This window comes from Helianthus annuus, chromosome 14, assembly GCF_002127325.2.
Source record: "Helianthus annuus cultivar XRQ/B chromosome 14, HanXRQr2.0-SUNRISE, whole genome shotgun sequence".
Lineage (NCBI taxonomy): Eukaryota > Viridiplantae > Streptophyta > Magnoliopsida > Asterales > Asteraceae > Helianthus > Helianthus annuus.
Genome location: NC_035446.2, coordinates 100,673,017 through 100,682,573, shown reverse-complemented (window position 1 = coordinate 100,682,573; position 9,557 = coordinate 100,673,017).

Here is a 9,557-nt window from a genome sequence, read left to right as displayed (position 1 = left end):
CGCGTGTAAAACCCAAAGCTCGAGCTCGGCTCGACTCGGCTCGAATTATTTTGAGAACAACCTTAAACGAGCTAAAATCTCGGTTCGAGTTCACTTCAACATCGCTTAAACGAGCCAAATGTAACACCTCGTAAAAATCACGACCAATGTTATGAAGACACGTGCCATGGAAGGTAAACGTATTATAAACCCCGATCAAGTTGAAAGATATATGGTGGGATTAAAAGTGTCAACATGTTAATTAAATACCTCTGAGTGACCTTTTTATAAATTCCAAACCTTAATATGTTTTATAAACATCTGATATATATATTCAAATCCGGTTAATTAATGTGATGAAATAACACAATTTATAAAGAATGGATCCTATGTGAAATTTCGATAATTCTCATTCGAAAACCCTCTTCAATAAGTCCAAGAACATGTAAGTGCATGGCATCTCTTCCAAAAGCATGCAAGGTCTGATTACATGGTCCCCTCTACTGGAAAAAGGCTTGAGATTCGAAGCTATAAATGTTGCATGGTCAAAGCCTAAAAGTTAAAAATTTTTGTCTTCTGGTCAACGGATGCGGACCGTATGAGCCTAGGCTTACGGTCCGCAAGGACTGTAACTGGGTAAGTCAGTTCAGGGTTGGTTGCGGACCGCATCAGATTGGGCTTACGGTCCGTAAGTGGTGGATGCGGACCGTATGAATTTTTGCTTACGGTCCGCAAGGATGTCGCTGGCAGTGAAAATGGACAGATGCCTGTTCCAGCTAGTTCCACCGCCTTAGTTGCATGGTTTTCGAATTCAGGGGCTGCACCAGTGGTATTTCATGCATAGGGACACATGGGATTCATCAGAGATCACTTGTAGACTTGTGTGTAATGATCCTATGCAATTAAAATCACTATATAAGAACTTGTTGTTGCTAGTTCATTTGCACACTTCACAAATTTCATTCCAACTCTCTCCCTGGAACTTCCTGGAGCTCAAGCAAACTTTCTTAGGCTCCTAATTCGTACTAAGGACCATTGTGAGTGTTCTTAGCCTCCTAAGTTCATGTTTTATTAGTTTAATGACTAAAAGTCAAAGCCATCGTAATTAAGCTTTGACTTAGTGATTAATCACTAATGGTCCAGTCATTTTTCGAATTGAAAGTGGCTATGAGTTGGTAATTATGTGGGTAATAAACCCTTAAAAGGGCACCCACTGATTATCACTCTAACTAGGTCAATTGTCGGGTCAAACTTAATTATAAAAAGTCAACAGAAAGCTATTTTGCAAATAAACTCATAATTAACAATGTAGAAGCTATGAAACCTGTTCTAGCACTTATATAACTTGGTAATTAATGTAAGAACTTGTCTAAGCATGTTCAATCCGACAATTTTGAGTTTAGGCTCGGTTCGGAACCGAAAGTCGCAAAAGTAGACTTTTGCTTTGACTTTCAGTTCTGACCTGATTTAGCTTAGTTTAGACATGCCTTAGAGTTCCATTAGGACCAGGTTATAGATTAGTATAACCCTCTGAGATTATACAACTTGGTTCCTAATTTATCCGATTCATTTGCATGTTTCCGTTATATGCTCAAATGTTGACTATTATGCCCTTTTGACCTTAAAACGAGATTTTTGAAAATGTGAGAGGACAAAGACCTTTATTACTGAATTATAAACTTGTCCTAAAAAATTGACATCAGTTTGAGGTTTAGATTAGGAGTTATGCTCAATAGCGTAAATTGAAAGCTTTTTATTTAATTAAACGGTATTTTAACATAAAGCCTATTTAAACCCAAATTTCAACATCAAACTTTTTACCCACTGTTATAATATAATATTTTGGGATTTTTGAAGATTTTTATTTATTTTTAAACTGATCATATCATAGGGTTCTTGCTTTAATTCGGTAATTGTCGGTTATACCCTTTTTGCTAATAAAATGAGTTTTACATAACATTTTGATACCAAACTTCTTGCTACTGATTTTATATGATAAATAAAATATTTTGAACTTAATAAACTGATCAAAAACTCAAATTTTCTATTATAACCCGAAAATCGCTTAAAACCGACTTTTACGCGTTTTAAATGCATAGTATGGATTAAAACTATTTTTATCATATAAGACTTAATACCTACTGATGTTCTAAGTGAATTTTTATACTTTAACAGTAAGAAAAAGTTTTGAACTCAGATTCCCAAATTTGACCTTTAAAGCTTGTGTGAAATTACCAAAATGCCCATTCGGTGCATAGTTTGGTTATAAATGATAAATTTCACATATATGCAATACCCTACTGATATAACTTACTAAATTAAATATTTTTACTGATCATTTCAGACCTGAACCTCAGATTAATATTTAATCTCTTTTATAACCTTTAAAATGACCAAAACACCCCTAAGGGGCTTAATTTGAGTTTAAATTCGTTTTGGGCATAATGGAAGGTATCCTACTGATATCACAACATATTTAAGGCATATTAACTTAGGAAACCTGTTCATGACTCATATGTTTACCCGTTATGCATTTTTCGCGTTCGGTGCGGTTTATGTAACTAGTTTGCATAAATTAACCGAAACGGGTCAAACCTCATCATTTATATCTCAAAATCCAGAATGTGTTCAGTTTACCCATATTATACAAGTCCCCATACTTGTCAGGTCTAAACCACATTCTATTCCGGTCTTCGCTTAATCATGCGTTTTGAACCGTATACCTTTCTTTAAAACTAACCGGTCAAAATTTTAACTTAAGTAAGACCCGTTAGGAATCTAATAGGTTATTAAAACCTTCGTTCCAGATTTAGGAGCCCAGTAAAAGATACTTTGCATTTGCTGATTAGTACGGCTGGGATAAATTTGAATAATTTGCTTAGGTAAATACTCTTAACTTATTTTCCCTTATACGGGCTTGGGGTACGGTATATAAAATACCGCTTGGTCGGGTATTGAATTTTAATCGTATGAAGGTTAAATCATTGAGATAACCCGTTTATTCTGTTATGTTTATTTTAAGCCTTTGGGGGGGTTAATGACCATGTCCTGGATATCCTCGGCTCATTCATTGAAATGGTCACGACTTAAGCACGAGGTGTAGGCATACACCTGCCAGTGCGTATGTAAAACAATGTACCCACCTGTTCGAGAATAACTCGCTGTGGGATATATTATATGGTGTGTCTATTAATCTTTAACCCGGTTTTTAGCCCGGGCTACTGAACGTATAATAAACATGTAATTCTTTAACAAGTCTATTTTAAATAATTATCCCAAGTTATAAAAGATATTTTGTGCCTTGTGCATTCAAATCAATTTTCTTAAACATTTTCAAAATGAGTCGGTTAATTGTATTTACTAGTGAAAACTGACGTATTTTCCCAAAAAGGTTAAGTGCAGGTACTAATCGAAATAGGCTGGCTTCTCCCAGCATCAATAAAGAGTCTTGCAAGCTTAGATGTTTAAGAATCTGTTGAACAATGTTGCTTTTCTCTTTGATCCGCCTGTGGATCCCTTTTGCAACTGTTTGTAATAATTAATATTACTTTTCATCGGTTTGTATGGTTATATATCTTTAGCTTCCGTTGTGCATTAAACTGTGATTATTTGTCTATGATGATATCAACTACTCACGATACTCCCCACCGGGCCCACCGACAATACGTGGAAATATCGGGGTGTGACAGGTTGGTATTAGAGCCAACATTGAATGAATTAAACACTAGCCTTTTGTGTTTAATCTCAATGACACAGTTTGCACATTCCTCGACTTCCGAGTCTAGACAAAGAACTTAGGACTAATCCTAATTTATTTTATTTTATTTTGCTCTTTATGGTTTTTCTTTGTTGTTTCCATTTGTTTTCACAGGTTCAACAAAATGCCACCAGGGTTCAGAAGAGGACGAGGCAAGGCGCCATTTACCAGCCACGATCATGAGGCCAGACCTTCCCACCAGCGAACTTCGTCTGCAATAATGAGCACAAGTCCTCAAGAGGATTGGAGGACATATTTGGAGCCCGCGAGGCGATTTGTCTCGCTAAGTTCATCACCCTCTTACCATCATTCTTTTGGGCCGCAATCGGAGAACGAGCCCAACGATTCGTACCATTCTTACCTACCACTCCAGCGGTCGGGGTCACACCGCGCGTTTCAAAACCCGACCCCATTTTTCCAAAGCCGGTTTAACCCAGCAAATCAGATTGAAGAACCAATGGGTCATAACCCATTGGGCCCTGAAGACCATTTCCCTGAGGCTCAGGACATGGAGATGGATGAAGATACCGATCCTGCCGAGCCACCGTCCGGGACACCGACTCACCCCATCGAGATTTCGGATGGGTCGTCTTTTCATGGATCACCTTATCGTGGTCCAGACAGCTATGAGGCAAGATTTGCCCAATATGACTGGGTGTTTATTCCCTCTTACCACCCGTCTCCGCAGCAGCAACAGCAGGATCCCTCGGTGGATTCACGTTTTGTAGCGGTCACTCCATTGCCACCACCGCCGCCAGAGCAGCAACCGCCTTTGGAGCCACCGAGGCGTAGGAGATCAGGAGCACGGATGTCCGTGCGAGGGGGATTCCATTTCAGCACCCCTCAACATTCAAGTGGCAGTCATTACCCGCCACTATACGAAGACCCGCAGATGGGTGGGCCTTCAAACCCCGTTTCCGAGGTGGAATCTGCGCCAGTCACACCACCACCATCATACATGGGTTATGATAACCCGATTCCTTTCTACGCTGGTCCAGCAGCGTATAACCCTTTTGAACAGCCAGCCCATACTAACTACAACTACGCCGAAGTTGACCCATACCTTGTAGCGGCAAACTACAATGCTCTCCATCCTGAAGGGCCCTATGGAGCTCCTTGGGGGATTGGATACCCGGCCTATGGGTATCAAAACCCGCCACCTCCTCAACCTCTGCAGTCGCAGCAGCCGCAGCCACCGAAGATCCAGCCGCCTCAGCAGCAGGAGATTCTTCAAAGGTTGAGCCAAGTGGAGCATGAGGTTCGAGAGGAGCGTAGAAGCCACCGGGGATTTTTGAAGGGTTTGGCAAGTTTAATTAAAGGGAAGAACAAAAGGGATCATTAAATTCCTTATTTATTTACTTGTATTGTAATTTCCTTGTTTCAATCAAGTCCCTGCGTGGACATCTATTTAAGTATTCAGTCCCTGTGAGGACTTGTAATTTCAGTTTAGCCCCTGCATGGGCAAGTCATTTCTGTTAAAGTCCCATTTAGGGAAATTATGTACTCCTTTTTAATATTAGTGGGATGATTAAATTTAAAATTTCATTTTGTCATTATATGCATAAATATAATATATGAAATAAAATAAAATATCATTCCTTTAAAAGAATAATCTGCCATTATATATTAAATACATCTTAAAGGCAAAGCCTAGTCCATGTGTCATATTATGACAGGGCCATGATGGTAGCTCCTTATTAAGATTCAGATCCTTGTTAACATCTGAAAACATGTTAACACTCCTGGCAAGTGTGATTCGATAAAATCACATAAGTCATCCTCATGTTGGATTCTTCCAATTCCTTTCTGTATTTTTTTAAAACATCCAATTGTGATGTAATGCCTACGGGCCATAATCATTGTCATATAAGAGAAAAGACAGTTGTAGTCTATAACTCCATGTCAAGAAAGGTAATGAACTATGATTCAATACCTAAAAGCCTTGATCATATAAGATCATGGCTTATAGTTTAAATTGTTCATGTGACCTGGCCTTATACGCCATTATAATATATTAATAAATTATGATTGAGGATAATTATAATCCTGAATGATTATGCTTAGTTAAATTAACCAATATGGTTTATTAATACCATGGTTAATAAAATTATCAAGATGATAATCCCGTTATGGAATTCTGAATGAATCATTATCATTATTTTATGTAGCAATCAAGCTACATGGCTGGGTCAGACGAAGTCAACAGTCACCCAAGGGAGAATCATGACACTTCTAGAGTTAATGTAGCAGGTGCGGAATTACAGGCATTAATAGATAATGATGTTACACGAGCTCTTGACAGACAGTTCAATGAATCTAGTGGTACCCGTGTCAGAACTCAGTCTGTACCACACTCAAAACCACCCTCAAAGACTCATACTCGCAAGAGTGAATCTCGTCATTCATCGAACCAAAGGAGTATCCCATCTAAGAAGATTGAGCTCAAACAAGAGCCACGTATTAAGGGCTGTTCTTACAAGTATTTCGTCTCTTGCAAGCCTAGAGACTTCACAGGGGAGAAAGGAGCCATCGATTGCATGACCTGGCTTGATGAAATGGACATTGTGGTTGATATTAGTGGTTGTGCAGGGCAAGATGTTGTGAAGTTTGTGTCACAATCATTTAAAGGAGAAGCTCTAGCATGGTGGAGGTCATTGATTCAGGCTACTGGGAAGATCCCGTTGTATAATCTGTCTTGGGATCAGTTTGTTGCGTTGATCAAAGAGAATTTCTGTCCTCAACATGAAGTTGAGAAGATTGAGACAGACTTTCCGACACTGGTTATGAAGAACTTAGACTGCCAGGCTTATCTCACGAGCTTTAATACCATGTCTCGATTGGTTCCATACTTGGTGACACCGGAACCAAAACGTATAGCTCGTTTCATTGGGGGTTTAGCCCCGGAAATCAAAGCTAGTGTGAAAGCGTCTCGACCTACTACTTTTAGGTCTGCAGCTAATTTGTCATTATCTCTTACCCTTGATGCGGTCAGGCAGAGATCGCTTAGGAATTCTGATGCTGGGAAGAGAAAACGTGAGGATGATAACTCACACCGTTCAGATAAGAAGCACAAGGGGAACTCTGACCATAAGAAGAGTTTAGGGTTCAAGAAGGATGATCAACAGTCAGGTGAGAAGCCTAAGTGCAAGACCTGCAAGAAGCGCCATCTGGGCAAGTGTAGGTATGAATCGAAATCCCAATCACAGCCTAGGGCTTGTGGGATCTGTAAGTCTTCTGAGCATAAGACGTTGGATTGTAAAAAGATTAAGGATGCAACTTGTTACAACTGTAACGAGAAAGGGCATAAAATATGAAGTAGAATTAGCCGATGGTACCATAGAAACTGCTTCAACCGTGTTAGATGGATGTTTCATATCCATTAGGAACCACTCTTTTCCGTTGTCCTTGCTTCATTTGAAATTAGCTGGTTTCGACATAGTGATTGGCATGGATTGGTTATCTCATAACCAAGCTCAGATCGTATGTGACAAGAAACAAGTGTTTATCAAGACTCTGTATGGTAAGCTACTTACTATACAAGGAGATACTTAGTATGGGTTGCCTAAGCAAGTGTCTATGCTTAAGGCATCAAGGTGTATGAAGAAGGGTTGTGTCATTTATATGGCACAAGTGACTATTGATGAACCAAAGCCCGAGGTTGAAGACATCCCCGTTATTTCTGAATATCCCGAAGTATTCCCTGAAGAGCTACCTGGTTTACCCCCAGATAGGCAAGTAGAGTTCAGAATCGACATTATTCCTGGAGCAGCACCTATTGCAAGAGCACCTTACAGGTGAGCACCAACTGAGATGAAAGAGTTAAGGACTCAACTAGATGATTTATTGGCAAAAGGATTTATTCGGCCTAGCTCATCTCCTTGGGGAGCACTGATCCTGTTTGTGAAGAAAAAGGATGGATCGATGCGTCTATGCATCGATTATCGTGAGCTTAATAAGGTTACAATCAAGAACAGATATCCATTGCCCAGGATCGACGATCTATTCAATCAGCTTCAAGGAGCAAGTTACTTCTCCAATATTGATTTAAGGTCAGGCTATCATCAATTGAAGGTTAGGGATAAAGATGTGCACAAGACTGCATTCAGAACTCGCTATGGTCACTACGAGTTCTTGGTGATGCCTTTTGGGCTCACTAATGCACCAGCAGCGTTCATGGATCTCATGAATCGCGTCTGCAAGCCATACTACGACAAGTTTGTCATCATCTTCATTGATGACATTCTTATTTATTCAAAGAACCAGGCCGATCATGAAAAGCACCTTCGATGTATTCTTAAACTTCTTCAACAAGAGAAGCTCTACGCCAAGTTTTCAAAATGCGAGTTTTGGCTTCGTGAGGCCAATTTCTTGGACATGTGGTTAGTGAGCGTGGTATGCAGGTGGATCCCGCTAAGATTGAAGCAATCATGAATTGGCAAGAGCCTAAGACGACTACAGAGATACGCAGCTTTTTGGGTCTGGCAGGATACTATAGGCGTTTCATTGAAAACATCTCAAGGATTGCTGCACCCCTAACTTCGTTAACTCGCAAGAATATCAAGTTCGATTGGGGTCCTAAGCAACAAGAATCCTTTGATATCCTTAAACAAAAGTTAAGCAATGCACCAGTGTTGACATTGCCAGAAGGTATTGAAGAATTTGTGGTTTACTGCGACGCATCACACACTAGTATGGGATGTGTGCTAATGCAGAAGGGCAAAGTGATTGCCTATGCTTCCCGACAATTAAAGGTGCACGAGAAGAATTACATCACCCACGATTTGGAGCTGGGTGTCGTTGTATTTGCACTAAAGCTTTGGAGGCATTACCTGTATGGGACTAAGTGTGTGATCTATTCTGATCACAAAAGCCTTCAGCATCTGTTTAATTAGAAAGATCTGAACATGAGACAGCGTCGATGGATGGAGACACTGAATGATTTTGATTATGAAATTCGCTACCATCCAGGCAAAGCAAATGTTGTAGTTGATGCTTTAAGTAGGAAGGAAAGGGTTAAGCCCATTAGGATCAATGCCAAGAGCATTGAATTGAGAAACATCCTGAATGACAGATTGCTAGCCGCTCAGAAGGAAGCTGTATTAGAAGCCAACTACCCGAATGAAAAGTTGGGAGTAACTGCTGAACAGTTATCATATGACAAGGATGGAATCCAAAGATTGAATGGACGAATATGGGTTCCAATTTATGGTGGACTACGAGATGTGATTCTTCAAGAAGCCCATAGCTCCAAATACTCAATTCATCCTAGAAGTGACAAGATGTACCAGGATTTAAAGACAAATTACTGGTGGATAGGTTTGAAGAAATCTATAGCCACTTATGTGGCCAAATGTTTGACGTGCGCACAAGTTAAAGCTGAACATCAGAAGCCGTCAGGTTTGCTGCAACAGCCTGAACTTCCCACCTGGAAGTGGGAAATGGTAACTATGGATTTTATCACCAAGTTACCATAGTTGACAGGTTGACTAAGTCAGCTCACTTCCTACCTATTAAGGAAACACACAGCTCAGATAAGTTAGCTAGGCTGTACATGGACGAGATAGTATCTCTTCACGGAGTGCCATTATCTATCATCTCTGATAGGGATACGAGATACACGTCGCATTTTTGGAAAAGCTTTCAGCAATCCCTAGGCACTCGATTAAACTTCAGCACTGCATATCATCCTCAGACGGATGGTCAAAGCGAGCGTACAATTCAGACGCTGGAGGATATGCTAAGGGCTTGTGTTATTGATCTAGGTGGAAGTTGGGTTGATCATCTTCCATTGACTGAATTTTCATACAACAATAGCTATCAT